This window comes from Mastomys coucha, unplaced genomic scaffold (assembly GCF_008632895.1).
Source record: "Mastomys coucha isolate ucsf_1 unplaced genomic scaffold, UCSF_Mcou_1 pScaffold13, whole genome shotgun sequence".
Taxonomy (NCBI): domain Eukaryota; kingdom Metazoa; phylum Chordata; class Mammalia; order Rodentia; family Muridae; genus Mastomys; species Mastomys coucha.
In genome coordinates, this window is record NW_022196895.1 from 58,771,695 (window position 1) to 58,789,471 (window position 17,777).

A 17,777-nucleotide genomic window follows, 5' to 3' on the forward strand; every position below is an offset into this window, starting at 1 on the left:
GCATCCCCATCCCTACAAGATTCGAGGTACATGACACTGAGACTCAGAAAGCAAGAAGGAATCTAGTCAGACAATCAGGCACTATCCCAAAGGAAAATGGAGAGGAAGGTTGGATGGAGACAGAGCAGAGGCCATGCATTCCCCCACACAGGCATCCCCAGTCTTTACATAGACACCTTAGCTTTTATGGGTCCAAACAGCTCCCGTAAGGCTATGTCTGCAGAAAGAACAAGTGAAGACAGTTCAAGTAAAGGCTCTCCACAGACATCCAGATTCTAGAGAAAATTCATGAGCATTCTTTCTTTACCTATAAAATTACATGTCCTAAAAAACAGAGGGTCAGAGAGTCACTGGCTAGCAGTACAATCACCAATTATGAAGGTGGCTCCTTTTTAGTCGTTATCTCACTTCCTTGATGCTTCAGCTGAAAGCATAGCAATAGTCTTAAGGGAAACGACACATGGGAAGCTGTGGCCTCTGACCTCTCCATCACTGGGATATGATCAGATAGACGTCTTATGCTGAGTTAAATTCCAAAAACCCTGACAGAAGTGAAGTAACACCAAAGCAAAGGCATGAACCCAGACACACGGTCTTAGTTACAGCTTCTAGTGCTCTTATGAAACAATATGACCAAAAACCAAGTTGGAGAGGAAAGAGTTCATTTGGCTTACCCTTCCATATCACCATTGATCATCAAAGAAAGTCAGGACAGGAACTCATGCAAAGCAGGAACCTGGAAGCAGGACCTGATTTGAAAGCTATGGAAAGAGGCTGCTTCCTATCTTGCTCTTCTTTGTTTGCTCAGCCTGCTTTCTTATACAACCCAGGGCCACCAACCCATGGATGGAACCACCCACAATGGACTTCACCTTCTCTCTTCAGTAACTAAAAGTTTTAAATGCCTTACAGGCTTGCCTACAGCTGGATATTTTGGAGGCATTTTCTTTTTCTTTTTTCTTTCTTTTTTTTCTTTCTTTTTTGCTTTGTTTTGTTCTTGAGGCAAGGTTGCTATGTGTAGCCCTGGATGTCCTGGAATTTACTCTGTAGACCAAGCAAGGAGGCGTTTTCTTAATTTCTCTCCTCTCAGATGACTTCAGCTTGTGTCAGGTTGACACAAAACTATGCAGCAGTGTATATTCACACATCTGTGCGCCAACCTCCTCCTGAAAATAGACATCCTGGGTAGTGGAGTCTCTTTCACAAAGCAACCAATGGTTTCCTTGGACTCTGTCTGTTCTCTGTTTCTGATCTCTGTTTACAGAGACTCCATAGCCCTACACTCTCTGAAACACCACTGGAGTAATTTTGACCTCTTCCTTTGAGCCACTGAACTGCTATTTGACACCAAGGGAGTTTGGGAGCACAGAGGTATCCTGACTTTCCTGGATCTGTCACCCACCACACCAGCTCAGCATTCACTTCCCAAGCTTCAGTGGCAATGGATACTTATGCCCATGGCCAACAAATAGGGAGTTGCCTCAGACTTTTGCTCATTCATTCAAAATAAATAAAAAATAAATACATAAAACAACCATGGAGGGATGCAGCTCAGTGGTAGAATGCTTGACCAACATATATGAAATCCTTCTGGATTCAATCCCCAGTAGCAGGAAAAATAAATCCACTTTTGCCTGTTGAGTTGAGGGTGAATTTGGTAATACTTACCATGGAGAGGGCTCAGTATAATGATCTTGCAGCCAAGCCTGCTGACCTGAATTTGATCCTAGAACCCACATGGTAGAAGGAGCGAACCAACAGACTTCCACAGATACAGCATGGTATATGCACACCCATACCTATTAGCTACGTAAAAGCAATGCATATTTTAAAATCAATGATAGACTTTCCAAGGTCTTTAGGGACAGAAGGCCTAGTCTAGAAGTCCTTGCTATTCCAAATGCTGTGACCCTTTAATATATAGTTCCTTGTGTTGTAGTGACCCCCAGCCATAAAATCATTGTCATCCCTAATTCATAACAGTAATTCTGATACTGTTATGAACTGTAATGTAAACATCTGTGTTTTCCAATGGTTTTAGGTGACCTCTCTGAAAGGGTCATTTGACACCCCCCAAAGGATCACGACCCATAGGTTGAAAACTGCTGGCCTAGTCTTTCTGCAGCTAATGGGACAACCTGAGTAAGAAGTTCAAATCGAAAGAAATCTTCAGAAGACCAAAGTTATGGTGGACAAGAGTCTGCCTGCCTAAAAGTTCTTTGCAAATTGTCTTCCTGTCTAAGCAAGCAGGTCAGACTCCCACAGGCTGGGGGCGATGTGACAGAGACTCTCCTGGGATAGGAGACAGAGGTTAAAATACTGTCTCCTCAGAAAGAAAAAGAGGCTGCAGGTTGACAACTGGTGGGAAAATCAGAAGGAACCAACTATTGGGTTTTTTTTTTAAAGTTATTTATGCGCACTGTCCAGTCAGGCACAGAACACAGTCAAAGCACAACTCCAGACTCCATTAAAGGATAGCCTTGGTGTGTGTGTATCTCCTCACCAATGTTATAACTCAAGAGAATGGGCCGCTTGTTGAAATCTGAAATTCCTTAGGTGAAAAGCCCAATCCTGCCCAGGCTTTGGATGGGAACGGGTGTTGCTCATTGTGGCTCTCAAGCCCAGAAGGAAGAGTTAGGCCTTGAAAGAAGTGATCTTGAACCTGTCTCAAATTCAGCAGCTTCGATTCAGGGAAGAGTTAGGCCTTGAAAGAAGTGATCTTGAACCTGTCTCAAATTCAGCAGCTTCGATTCAGTGAGCGCAACAGTTATGAACAAGGAGATGCTAAAACTCTTTAAATGATGTCTGTTTCCAGGGGTGGGGAGAAGCAGTGTAAGTGGGCGAATGTGTAAAGCCTGAGTTATTCGGTTGCATGAGCTAGATCCTGGATTATAAGAACAAATTGAGATGTCTTGGAGCACAATAAAAGGCACACCAATAGAAAAATAAATAAAAGACTTTTAAAGACATTTCTTTCCAAAGTGTACGGCGTTTTATATTGGTCCCTTCCTTGACTGCTGTTTATGTATCATGAAAAGCACTTAGTGATGTCACAGAGAGTTTTATAAACATGGAAATCTAGGCTTTCGGGAAAGGTTTACTAAAAGAAGAGAGATCATTCTGATTCCTCACACAAAAGCTTTCGATAGCCAACAAAGCAACGTCCCTGGCATGACAAAGCGCACTGTCTAAAGAGCCTTCTGTGAGTCTATCCCTGCACATGCCAGTATCCATAGCAAACTCTAGCCAACCTCAGTGTTTCCTTATTAGCCTGAAAATAAACGGCAGGAAACACCCAGGGGCACCAATAACACTTCGGAATCTCATGCCAACTCAAAACCAAGCAGACAGATCTGTGAGGCTCATTTCTTAATACTCTGAGAAATTCCATTGAAATGAGAGATAACACACTTGAAAGGCAAGCACATTTTTTTGCATCAATAAATAAAACATCAAAGTGATATTTTGAGCCAAAAACCAAAGGAAGTTGTGTGCATTTTCAGCATAAATAAGCAGGGCATATGAATTCAAATGCTCAGCTGTGTTTAAACCCAGCGATCCTTCTTGCTCCTGAGCAGACTCTCTCCGAGGGAACCACACAGACACAAAAACTGGGCCTTCCACTAGACCCAATTTTTCACTTAAATGGTCTGAGATTTTGATCATTTTTCCAGACCATGGTGAGCTGATATGTTAACTTTTCCATTTTAAGTCACTTGAGAAACACTGGGATTTTAGAGAAAATGGTAGTGATTGAAATAATCAGGAACCAAGCAGGAATTAGGAACGCTACATGTACATCTAAGAAGGATAATGTCAAGCCCCCTATCCCTGCCTTCATCTGACTTCAGGATGTACACAGAGATGAGAGCATCACAGAATTGCCCTAGAGATGGTTTCTCCCTGGCTGATCTCTCTGAAAAAGTCTGGTAGAGCTGGGTCAATTTACTCCATTTTTAAGTAGAATATCTTTCCTGCTTGGTACATTTAGCTTTCTAGGCAAGAAGTAGACGCAAACACTGGCCAGCCAGTTAAGACATTTGCACTGAGCCAGAGAATCGACCTGAGTTCTAGCCCCTAGGCCCTCACAGTAGAAGGAGAGGACCAACTGGTTCCTGCACAGCTATCCTCTGAGCTCTATTGTGTACTGTGGTATCAACACACACACACACACACACACACACACACACACACACAAACAGACAGACTTGTGTGAATTTGTGCTCCCCCACTACATGTGAGCCCTTGTGGAAGTCCTCCACATCTCTACACTCTGCTTCTTAACTTACAAAATGAGAAGAGGGGATGGGGGGGCAGAGAGAGAAAGCTCAGCTGGTGAAATTCTTGCTTGCTGTACAACCATAAGGACCTTATTCCAGATTCCCAGTGGGATATACGTGTACCTCCAGCACTTAAGGGAGGAGAGTGTAGGGTCCTGGAGGCTTCCTGGGTGTGCTGGTCTAGCTAGATCCATGGACTTCTGGTTCAGTGGGAGACCCTGTCTCAAAAAATACTGTGAAGGGTGATAAAAGACATCTGTACATACATGTAAAATGCATATTCTGTGTCCACCAGCACCACAGCACCTGGATAGTTTGCTGCAGGTTCATGATTCTGCCCTCTTGTTCAAGCTTCTGAACCTGCTTTTCAATGGAATTTCCCGGGAGACTCCTATGGACTCACAAGTTGAGAGAGAGGGAGGGGGGGAGGAGAGGGAGGCGGGAGAGGGAGAAAGAGAGGGGGAGAGGGAAGGAGAGAGAGAAGGTGGGAGAGGGAGAGGGGGAGGGGGAGGGAGAGGGAGGGAGGAGAGAGAGAGAGAGAGTATCATGGTTACTGTCTAGGCATCTGCCACCAGTGGAGGTGCATGTCCTATCCTGCACCATACTATATGTGAGACTGAAAGAGGCCACATGGGTGATCAAAGAGGGTGACCACGCTGGCTTATCTCTGAGTATTGATAAGGTGACATCAATTAAAGCTCTCTGTGAATCCTGGCATATGTTTCCATGAAAGAGTGACATACAGCTAGATTTACATAAACACAATGCCTACGTGTAATTTGAATAATGACTTACCTGTCTGAAAAACACACAGGCTAGATTTATTATTTTAACCATCTTCAAGAGTGCATCTCCATGAAACACAGCCCTTCAGCACTTCGTACAATCATCTCTATTATCTACTTTGAGAACATTTCATCACACAGAAAGTCCTCTTTAAAAAGTTACTCTTGGGGCCATAGGGATCAATGGTTAAGAAGACTCGCTGCTGTTATGGAGAAACCAAGTTTGGCTTCCAGCACCTATGTTTGGAAACTCATATCTGTCTCTAACTGTAGCTTCAAGGGATCCAACAGCTTCTTCTGGTCCCCTTTGATGTCTGCATCTATGTGGGACATGTGCGTAGGCACACAAAGTACACACACACACACACACACACACACACACACACACACACACACCAGCAACCACCAATCTGCTTTCTATCTCTGGATTCCTTCATCCTGTCTAGAACTCTTATCCTTTTTTGTATGAATAACATAATATGTGTTGATTTCAGAAAGATCTCTGATGCTGACACCACCCTGGTCTGAAAATCTGAGACCTTGCTAACCCTCTAAATTAATTTTCATAAACATATTTTGTTACACGTGCAGAAGTGGAATCCGTTCCTGTATTTGTGAAAATCCTTGGAACCTCAAAGATAAGTCTGCTTACTCATTTAACCAAGTCTTACAAACTTTAGTTTGTGGGTTTGGATCAATTTCAGGGTATTTTCTTTAGCTAATTCTACTTCACAATATTGTCTGTCACAGAAGGACATCCGGTGGGAATAAGGCATCACTCATTATTGTCATTAGATTACCTTTGATACACATGAAGGAACTGTGATTGTCACAGTCTGAAATTCTGCAACCTTATTACACAGCTATGCAGGTGACACTCCAAAACTCTCCTAAAAAACAAGTTTGAAGCAGCTGCCCCGCCTGTCCCTGTTAGGCCTACAAAGTGTCACCATGTTTCTCCATGCTAACCACTCAGCCTGTCTTCAACCAGAAGGCATGCTTACTAAAGCTCAGGTTAGTGAGCCCCAGATGCTGTGACTTAAGCCAAGTATTCTAAAGTCTAAACATCTATCCCAGCAACTAATTTTCACAAGACCAGTGTGAGCAACAAGGTAAGCTGAGCACTGGGGCTTAACCCTTTCACTACTGAAGGGCAGAAAGCGTGTAGGGAGAAAATAGGATTGTGCATGCAAAGAAACCTTGGATTTCATCAGTTTCCACCAAGATCCAACGTAGTGATTCTTTGACACTGTAACTGATGGAGGATGCCCAGTGCCAGCTGGATACTTCTAGGGACATTGCTCAACTCTCTAAGGCATCTTATTCCACTTAGAAACTTGGAGTTCTAAGAAACGCTTTCTTCTCTTGTGCTGAAATCAGTCTGTTTTTACCCATGGCCCTAGTTCTGTCTGAATATTCGCCTCTCCTTCCACTTGGTTCCCTTCCAACTAACTGCCTGTCCTTTCTATTCCTACTCTTCTGAAAGTGGAGCTTTCCCAATCCCAGTGAGACACCAGTGCTTCTAGTCACTTCTCTGTTTTTATCTTTTCACTCAATTTCCAGTTTGACAGACAAATATTTCTTGACGATGCTGCATGACCCACCATTACTGTGCAGGAGGCATTATAAATAAGATTGACAGCACTGCTTCCCTGTATAGTCCCTGTGTGAAGTGGAGTCCACAAGCCCGTGGTAGCAAAGCCTTGACCCTCAAGTGGAGCTGTTGGGGCTCTACTGCAGTTAATGGGTCTGTACAGAAGCAAGTTAGGTCAACAGAGTTCTTGAAGGACAGGGTTTGGAGGAGGAACCCAGTGTATTCTTCTGTCTGTGTTTACCTCCTGATGGTAAGTAAGCAACTTCATTCCACCATGTGCTATTGCTAAGGCTGGGCTGTGGTAGGCTCAAAGCAATAGGCTGATGATCATAGGCTGAAGTCTCTAAAGCTGTGAACAACAGCAGAAGCAGCAACAACAAATCCTCTTTGTAACTTAATTAGCTCAGATATTTGTTATAGGAACAGAAAGCTGACTCACATATTTTCCCGAGTCGAATTAATTCCAATGAAATAAAGAAGTGATTGTTTCCAAAATAAGACACTCAACTTCGAAATTGTGGTCCTCAAAGCTTCAGAAGAGAGGCCATCTCTTTTAAGAGGTATGATCCAGAAACATGGGGGTTCAGAAAACCCCACCAGCATAAAACTCTGAGAAGGTTCAGCTTGAAGGTAGCTTATTGGTGGAATGCCCACATTGCATGTGCAAAGTTTTAGACTCCATCCTGCACATCCTTGTCCACACTCCTTGCTTAGAAAAGAATTTGAGATGACTCAATGTTTTTGACAAGAAAAAAAAATCATGTATGTGGTTATGATGGCTGTCTGAAGGTAAGGAGAGTTTTACCTTTTTGAGCCTAGGGTTCATGGGATGCATTGTTCATAATCCACAAAATAGCACACAGTGCATGAAGATATTTTCTCAGTTCTTTTACCTTTGGAAGAGTCCATCCTTATGGAAGCTTGCAGAAGGTACTTACTGTTGTGGATCCAACTAGGTGAGTCTTGGGGGAGAGAAGTCCTGGTTTATTGAGAGTGTTGCTGGAGGCAACACTGGGTTTTATTTCCACGGAAGTCCCTGGTCTGATGAGTAGGGACCCCCACCCCCGGAGCAGAGAGTTCAGTTGTGCAGTTAGCTTTGGCTTGTCTTGGTGCTGCATTATTTGTGTTTGAGTGGATGTCTTGCGTTCTTGGCTTGGATCTTCTTGCTCTAGCTTAGACTGTATGGTTAAAGCATCTGAACTCTTCAATGTGCAATCAGCAACTCTTTATTTACTTATTTACATCCTACTTTATTCCAAAAATGGCTCAAGGCAGCTTACGGAAATACCTACAACTCAACAAGACCAAACGGTATAAAAATAGCTCCGTACATCTGGACAACCAGAATGGAAGGCCATGCAAATAAGAATAATCCAGATGTGGCCTTGGTATGCGTTAGGATATGCTGTCAACGAGTAAGCTCTAGCTAGAGGTGAGCTACGGTCAGTGCCAAGTTCTCCGGAATTGTAGTGGCAGCGTGGCTGAACATTTCATGAAACTCAAAAGGAGTCAGTTGCTCTGGAAAAAAAAGAGTAACTGTTTCCAAGAGCAGGAAGAGGTCTCTATCTCTCCTTTGGCAAGCTCATTTAATGAAGAATAAGCTCTTGTTTATCTTGGCACGTTTCATTCCCATCCAGGTTCAAGAAGGCAAAAAAGAAAGACCTTTTCAGGTTACCCACTGCCCTAAAGGTCACTGGTGAATAGCTTTTGGAAAATGGAGTCAGGATGCCTGTGTTACATGCACCATGCTTCCCATGCCAGCCCAAGTGTGGAGGCTTCCAGTGATGTTTACAACCCTGGGCTCATCTGAAATTAGCTTTCACCGGCCCGTGGAGCTTTAGAAATCATACTCCTCTTATTTTGCACACCTTTGATGTGCGAGGCTTTCATGTTGAATTACTGTGTTCACCACAGAGAAGCCCGTTCCCAGGGATTTTGTAGAGCCGGATTTGACTTTCATCTCTCAGTTAAATCTAATTAGGAAAGCCAACTGAAGGAACTTCCCATAAAATGAGATGTTATTACGTGCTAATAAAAGACAGACAGGTAGAGCGAGTCTCTTGGTTCCACAAGTCATCAAGGCAAGGCCTCCTTCCCTTCACAGAGTCTAATTATCTGCCTCTGAGCTTTCATGTGACTGGGGCATGCTATTATTAGGTGTCAATAAATGCCCACAGGATGCCATCTGCATGCAGAGTATGTTCTGCTGTGTGATGCGCCTGACATTAGCTTTTGGCTAAGCCGCGCCAGGGCCAGGTTTGAGGCTCAAACCTGCTCTGCCTCTTTGTAGTAAAAGCATTTACCATGTGCTCTCCAGGTAGTTTCTAGAAGAACACTCACCAAGGACCTCAGATGGACCAAATATGGGGGAGGTGACAGGCACTGCCTGTCTGCTGTTGTCTTTCACAGGGTCCTAACGGGGCCATTCCTGGGGGCTGGGCCTGCATGGGTATCTTCTCCTCCTGTCTATTCTCTCACAGGTCGAGGGTAGAAAGTCAGTTCCTTGTGTGGTCCTCCTCCGATTAGCCAGCCAGTCCTGATAGAGCACAATGGATCATAATGTAGTGGCCTCGGGAGAGTCAGAGACCTCTGACGTGGGAATTCTTACTTCACCATCCCAATAAGCCCAGGGAATGACAGTCTTGCAGAAAGAACCCCTCAGGCCTCTCTCTCCTCACCCCATCCTCTTTATTCATGCCCCTCTTCTCTGATCACAGAGGAAATGTTAAGGGCCCTTAATCTAAGGCAGCTTCTTTCCTGGAAAATCAATCCCTGGTCCTCCTAATATAGGTGTGCACAAGCATCTGTGTTTTATGTGTGTAAGTGTGTTAGTGTCTTCCTGGTGGACACGCTGCTCAGTGTGTGAGAGCATATGTATGTTCGGTGTATCTGTATGTCTTTCTGTGTGGTGTGTCTGTGTTTCTGTCCCCATGTGTTTGTATCCAGCTTGGCTTAGTCTTGGAAACCTGACTAAGGCAATGGAGGGATGAAGAAAGGACAGCAACACAGGCACAAGTTCAGAAAATCTGGGATCAGGTGGGCTACGCATTGTCTACACACAGCGTGACAACCTGAAGACCCGAGACTTTTATTAAGTACAGCACAGGAGGAGGGATTAGCTACTCCGGGGTCTCTGTCAAACAGTCTCAGGCTCTCAGCATCCAGAAAGAGGATACTGCCTTCAAAGCTCTGTCAACATTCACACATGGGACCAGAGGAAAGCTTGGCTGAGTGCCTGAGCCTGACCTGCATAAAGCTTTGCCAGTTCTGTGCATCTGAGACATTTGGGTCCTTATCTTTTTTGTTGATATTGTTTTGTTTCTTTCTTCCTTTCTTTCCTTCTTTCTTTCTTTCTTTTTTCTTTTTCTTTTTCAAGACAGGGTTTCTCTTTATAGCCCTGGCTGTTCTGCAACTCACTTTATAGACCAGGCTGGACTCGAACTCAGAAATCTGCCTGTCTCTGCCTCCCAAGTGCTGGGATTAAAGGCGCTCACTACCACTGCCCTGCGAAGGGTCCTTGTTGATAATAGGCACCCACCCACAGTTTCCTCTGCTCCCCATCGTTTATGGATGAATGAGTGCATCTGTATGATGTGCACATCTGTGTATATCTAGATGGCTTATGTGTTTGTGGTTTCTGACTTGCTGTGTGTCAGATGTGTATCTGTGGTGTTTGTGTCTTCTGTGGCTGTATGTAGAGGTGAGTGCCAGTGGTATGTTTACATATATCTTAGTATCTAGTGTGTGTGTGTGTGTGTGTGTGTGTGTGTGTGTGTGTATGTGTGTGTGTGTGTTCCTATGTCTGCATGGTGTTTGTCAGTGCATTGCACACATGTGTCTATGTGGAATATGTATTCCTGTGAGTGTCTGGTATTTATGTGTCTGGTATTTTTATGCTATGAGTCTTTGCACATATATATCTGTGTCTTTGTTGTGTGTGTGTGTGTGAGAGAGAGAGAGAGAGAGAGAGAGAGAGAACAAGAAAGAGAAAGAGATTTATGCTCTATATATGTATCTACACACATGTATCTATGGGATTATTTGTGTATGCATACATGAGACTTTGTGGTGTATGCCTCTGTGCATCACAGCAGCATGTGCATATGAATACTTCCATCTCTGCGTGTGCATACATTGTCAATGTAGAATATGCTTATGTTGTCGGGCTAAACAAACACTCCCTTACAGCCTTTTCATTTACAGTGACCTAAGGTCCCCATCTAGGGTCTAGTGGGTGGTTCCTTCTCCACCATGTCACCTGCTGAAGCACAGACGCAGAATTTGGAGGCAAGCTCTCAAGAGCTCCCTGCATGTCCTTCTCGGTGTCCCTACTGTGTGACCTGAGCCTCTGTCACCAGGGGTTTCCATCATCAGGGGCAATTGTTCCATAGCAAGGCAGACATTAATCTTCTTTCCTTTCTTTCTCTCTTTCTCTCTCTCTCTCTCTCTCTCTCCCTTCCTTCCTTCCTTCCTTCCTTCCTTCCTCCCTCCCTTCCTTCCTTTCTTTCCTTCTTTCTTTTGCTCATTCTTCCTTCCTTCCTTTCTTTCTAAACCAAGGGTTTTTTTTTTCTCTTACAAGCCCCCTCCCAATTTAATTGTCTACATTTCTTTTGGGTATATAAATACTTTTAAAATATATAAGCTGTTCTGAAAACCATAGTATAGTATAAAAACATGAAATAAACAATACTACTAATAGAGAGGCTGAGATAGGAAAAAAAAGATCTCAAGACCATTATTGTACACAGCAAGACACTGTCATGAACAAACAAGCTGAAAGTGTATATGGATTGTACAATGTTGGATCTATTTCTCCAATTACCAAATTAGAGAGACCATTGGACGACAGTCAATAAATTTCTAATTCCTCATATTTTTTGGATTTCAATCGATTGGGATATGTTGGTAATATTAATTTTCAAATTAAGATATTAAGAAAAAGTAATTGTTACTTCCTGTTGTTTTTGTTGTAAGAGGTGGAATTAGGTTGTGTGGATTTGTTGAAAGATTACTTTCTTGCTTCTTCTAGGGTGTAGTTTTGCTCCTTATGTTGATGTTTTCCATCTATTATCCTTTGTAGGGCTGGATTTGTGGAAAGATATTGTGTAAATTTTCTAAACCAAAGTTTTAAGAAACCCCTGACTCTTTTTTGGAGATTCTTGCAATGTAGGAGTAAACTCAGAAAACACTTTTAAAATAATCCCTTTTGTCTCCTGCCCTCCCATGCAGCTCCACTCACAGCAGCCACACATAAAGAGTGATGTTCAAAAGGAGTGCACACTATGCCATCTGGTTCCCTAGCAACCCCAAAGCCCCGCTTCATTAACAACTTCTCTACATGAAATTAAATGTATAGGATATTATGAAATAGAACCGGAGCATGAACAGATTTCATCAGAGTTCTGGCAAGGAAACTAAAGAACCTTTACTTCAAAAACTGTCTTGCAAGTCAACTCAAAACATTCAATTCTGTGTGAAATACATACTTTTTTCCTAGTATGAATGTTACTTTAATCTTGGATCTAAAACTACTGTCAGGTGCAGAGCAAACTATAACATCCCCTCTATTACTTAATGCAGGAGTTGTGAAAGAATCAGAGAAAAAAAATCTGGGAAAATGTCTCATACTTGGCAACAAGTGTCCTTAATGCTAACTAAGTTCCTGACAAGCAAGGAAACCAGGCTCTAGGTACTGTTAGAGTCACAGAGGCAGCACATCCTCCCAGAAGATTTTTGTATTGTCTTTATAGTATGTGTGTGCGTGCACATGTATGTGTGTGTGCATGTATGCATATGTGTATGCGTGTGTGTGTGTTTGTGTGTTTGTGTGTGTGTGTGTGTTTGTGTGTGTGTGTGTGTGAGAGAGAGAGAGAGAGAGAGAAAGAGAGAGAGAGAAAGAGAGAGAGAGAGCATGCACGCATACGCATACATGTACTGGCCTGCACATACAACTGGCTTCTGAGAGTCAAGCGTGCCAACTCAGCTGACCTGACAGGGCCAGGGAAAGTGAGTGACCTTCATAAGGCAAGGCTTCCAGCAAAAGTCTGGACCCAGAAGACATGGAGGCTGCTAAACCTTTTCAGAAACTCACCCTTTTAATAAAGAGGAAACAAAGGGTGGACTAGAATTCCCGTCTTGAACATCAAGGCTGGACTCTGTCATTTGCTTGGGTTAATTTGTGGCTAATCCTCACTCTGGTTTCAAAATCAACGGACAAGACTCTATAGCAGCAAAGTCCACAACTTAAGGAACCCAAGGTCGGATGAGAAAAACCTGCTCAGGATGCTTCAGGTTCTTCACCCCTGCAGCACAGGGTTAGCGTGTTTCCCATTCACCTACAGATCACAGGGAGAGGGGCGGTATCAGGAATCCATCAAAGCAGAAACCCTTACTAGACAAACCCACCACCCAAGTGCCCCCGGCGGTTCAGTCTACACCGGACAACACACCTGTAGGTTAGATGCTCGTTTGTTATTACGTCCTGAGACATCAACTTGGCTGGAAGCCAGATGGGGCAAGGAGAAGCTATGAAGAGTCCTCTAAAGTTAACAAAGCTCTGGGCAGAGCAGAAATGAGCGTAGGCCACATGTTCGGGTCAGCCAGAGCAAGGCAAGCCAGGTGGGAACGTGGGAGATACTGTGAAGCTGGTTGGAAGGGGTGCGGATGACTGATCAGGATTAGGGTCGGGGAGGGGCAGAAAGGCAGGCAGGGACAGCTTCTGAGTGAGACTGGTGGTTCCTTGGAGTCCTCGGGCCAAGCTGTGCTCCTTAGACACAGAGTTAGTACAGGTGTCTGGCTGGGTACAGTCGCTCAGCACACGAGGCCTCCCTGGCCTGCTGTTTGAAGTTCTGAGTTCAGCTATTCGTCCCCTTTTCCAGCGAGCCAATGAAGAAAGTGGCCCATCAAAAACTATGTGTTCCAGTAACTGGCTGGTCTCCAGCCTCTCTTTCTTAGGCCAGAGGCAAACTATGATGGAAAGAATTCCTTAAGCAAATAATTGCCCCACATCTTCCCCCACTGGCTTTTATTTAGGCTGCCTCATCGTGTCTCCAAAACCTCACTTCTCTCTAGCGTTATCCCTGAGCTGCCCCACACAGCCTGATGCAGCACCCAGGACCCCTTCAGAGGATGACTGCCGGGTGTAACTGCGAGGGGATATTTATGCCTTAAAAAGTTTATGCTTTTAGAGGGAGGGATGGGGTTACCAAGGCAAAATCAGCGGTAAGGAGTGAAGAGTGAGTATAAGCAGTGGTCCAGTATGTCCAGAAGAACGTAGCTGCTCTCCTGCATCTGACTTGCCTGACACACGAGGATGGGCAGTACATTCACCCAGGGGAGGCTGTAGACTCAGTCTGCATTATCCTGGCAGTTCTGAATTCTGGAAGCTCACGCACTACACACACCAAGATGACTTTGTGTTCTAGTATTACTATCACCTCAAATGGGCCAGGGTGTCACCATTAGAAATGTTTCCCTAAAACCCTGTGCTTAAAAGATCAGGTTACTTGGGGATCATGAAGACTGAAGATCTTGAGAGCTTCTCAGGCAGGCTGGTGAGAGGGCCCTGAACCCCTGCTCCTCACAAGCAGCAGCAGCAGCAGCAGCAGCAGCAGCAGCAGCAGCAGCAGCAGCAGCAGCAGCAGCAGCAGCAGTGGGTTAGCTCTCAGGCAACTGAGCTGAGCACAGCCTTCAACTCAGTTCTCTTCAGTTGCCTAGTGAGTCCAGGGAGGCAGGGGGATTTACAGAGACAAACAGAAACAGTACAGGCGGTGACTTGAGTGTGCTATGAGTCCTAGGACACCAGGGCGGCACGATGTTAGCTTAAGGCGCACGTGTTCCAGGGCTGTGCCAGCAGAGGCTGAACTCAGCGGCTCTCCTGCACCTGACTTGTTTAGGCTGAAGAGGATCAGAGATGCCAAAGCCCATGGACTCCCACGCCAGTCAGCTGCAAGGGATTTCAATGTCCCCACGAGTATGGAAAGGACTCAAAGCCCACGTGTCTAATGAGCCATCAGAGGGAAGACAACGATTGCGATGGCCGGCTGTGGGGCTCTCACGGTGGAGGCGTTGTTTGTAAAACTGATCGAAACTTCACGAGACAGGCACTGAGCCTGCTTACCTGTGCCTCGGCAAACTACCACAGTGCCCAGTGGCTTAAGATGGTAGCAGTTTGTTGTCGACCTCACGATGCTGTCCTCCTGATCAGGAATTCAGATGCAGCCTGTCAAAAGAAAGCTAAGCGTATGAGACCCCAGCTGGTATAGCCGAGCGCGGGGTTTTGAGAAGATGGCTGGTTGCCATCTCTCTCCCATTGGCTAGCTTCAACTGTCTACCATTTCTGTGGCCTCAGAATAGAACTGGTCAAGCATTCTAAGTGTGATGCTTTCTGTTTCCAGGTGTGAGATCTGCCTGGGCCCCAGCACTAGGTTCCTCAGTACCACCCCAGTGCTAGGTTCCTCAATACCACCTCAGTGCTAGGTTCCTCAGTACCACCCCAGTGCTAGGTTCCTCAGTACCACCCCAGTGCTAGGTTCCTCAATACCACCTTAGTGCTAGGTTCCTCAGTACCACCCCAGTGCTAGGTTCCTCAATACCACCCCAGTGCTAAGTTCCTCAGTACCACCCCAGTGCTAAGTTCCTCAGTACCACCCCAGTGCTAAGTTCCTCAGTACCACCTCAGTGCTAGGTTCCTCAGTACCACCCCAGTGCTAGGTTCCTCAGTACCACCCCAGTGCTAGGTTCCTCAGTACCACATCATTTCCTATCAGTGATGGTAAAGTTATAAGGAGGAATGGTTTCTTCTGGTCACAGTTTTGGAAGTTTCCATGCCCATTGCTTTGGTAAGGCATGGTGAGGACGCCTAGCAAAAGAGGCTGGTTAACTTATGGTGGCTGGTAAACCAAGAGACGAAGGGACCTAAGGACCCCGAGATTCATTTCAAGAGCATGTTCTTTTGTTGTTTGTTTTGCTTTTTCAAGACAGTATTTCTCTGTGTAACCCTGGCTGTCCTGGAACTCACTCTGTAGACCAGGCTGGCCTCGAACTCAGAGATCCACATGCCTCTGCATTGAAAGTGTGTGCTATCACTGCCCGGCCAAGAGCATGTTCTTGATTATCTTTCTGCTACCAGGCTTCACCTCCTAATAGCATCTACGACCTCCCCACAGGACTACTCTGAGGAGGGAGCCTTCAACATCACATGGGTGGGGGGGGAGGGGACACTTCAGGTCTCAACTTCCGATTTTAACCCACTATGTGATTATTTTTTAGTCTTCCTACTTTGTGAAAAGAGATAACGGAGAAATCAGAGCGTGTATATTGTGAGAAACACAGCAGCAGTTGAGAATATGAGTGAGTAAAACCTTTCCAATGCCCAGCCCGGCTCTGGTGAGATCCGCACATGGGGCTTAAAGGGGGCACTTGAGATTGTTTCTATCTTTCCATTTCCGGTCAAACGTCACTAAAGGAAGAGGGTGGTCTAATCAGTGTACATCTGCCAGGGCCAGCATTATTCCTCTTCAGTCTGAGAGGTTGTTCAAGGTAAGAGAAAGGAAGAGAGACAGTGAATGCAACCAGAATCCAAACGAATGCAAAGTACCTGGCTCGGGGCAGGTTTCTTCTCCCCAGAGGACCGGAAAGTATTTACATTATGTAATAAGCCGGAGTCCAATGGGAACCCCTTGTTATTATTAGATTTCCTCTCGAGAAGGATTTATAAATGAAAACACAACTTGCTATTTTAGTAGTTTGTTTTTCAGGGCAGAAAAACCCTTTGCAAAAACAAACGTGAAAGGAAAAACATCCATTCCGAGGCGCTTTTTTATTCTCTTGTTTTCCAGGCGGAGGTCACCTTTCATCTCGAGAGGAGAGGGCTCTCTTGCTTTCCTTTTTTTTTTTTTCTTTTCCTCTGTTCTCCAAATCTGGAAAGTCTCCTTCATTTACGTTAAATCTTTTCCTTGCCTAGGGACTGTATTTCTGAAGGCAAGGCCTCTTGTTGTAGCTATAGCTGTGGGCTGAGAGTGCCACCCAGAGGGACAAGCTAGAGGATGCTCAAGCTTTTGGGGAGTGGTGATCTCTGGGCCAACTAAGTAAGCACTTGTGCTGCTACTTGAAGTCTCAGCACACACCTGACATGACAGCACACAGTCAGGCTTCCCTAACCCTTCTTGCCTCTCTTAGAGCACAGGCCCTACAGCGCTTCTCAACCTGTGAGTCGAAACACCTTTGGGGGTCCAAGGACCCTTTCCTAGGGGTTGCCTGATGTCAACCAATGGGAACTGCTCATACTTTAAGATTCCTAACAGCAAAAAAATGACAGCTATGAAGTAGCAACGAAAATAATGTTATGGTTGGGGGGTCACCACAAGATGAGGAACTGTATTAAAGGGTCACAGCATTAGGAAGGCTGAGAGCCCCTGTCCTACACTTGTATCCTGTGCCCTCTGCTACCCAGGATCTCCGGGAGAAATGGCCTGGTTGCTGCTGTGGTAGTGGCCATATTTTACAGGCTTTGAAAAACATCATGATTGAGTAAAACCTACATACGTAGGTTTCCTTATTGATTATTTATTTCTGGTTGCAGAATGGAAAGAAAATCATGACAGTGGATTCCAGGAGACTTTCAAACATCACATGTACATGTTAGCTCCGTCACAATAATGGAAGGCCTGAGCCACTTTCCTAGCTAAGGAACCCATGCATCCTTCAACCCCCCTTGAAGCACAAGGCCCGCTCAAGAAGACCCAGTCTCTCAACCCCACTGCAGCCTCACACACAGGTCTTTACTAAGTTGCCCCCTGGCCAGTGTGGAGAGCAGTCACCTCTCCATGACTTCTCGTCTTCCCTCAAATATTTTGCACACATGGACTTCCTGCGTTTCCTATTTGTCTGAACCCCTCAACCAAACCCTTTCTAAGCAAGAATGTCACTCCCATTTTTACAGAGCCAGGTGAGTATATGGGCCTATGGTGTTTTGAGCTATGTTCAGGAGGCCAGCACAGCTCTAGGCAGCTGCACACATCAGTGGAATGGATGTCTCAGGAATGAGACGTTCAAACCCAGTTCATGGTTTTGTTCCCAATAGATTCAAAGATGCATTCTTGAACAGGTTTTAATTTG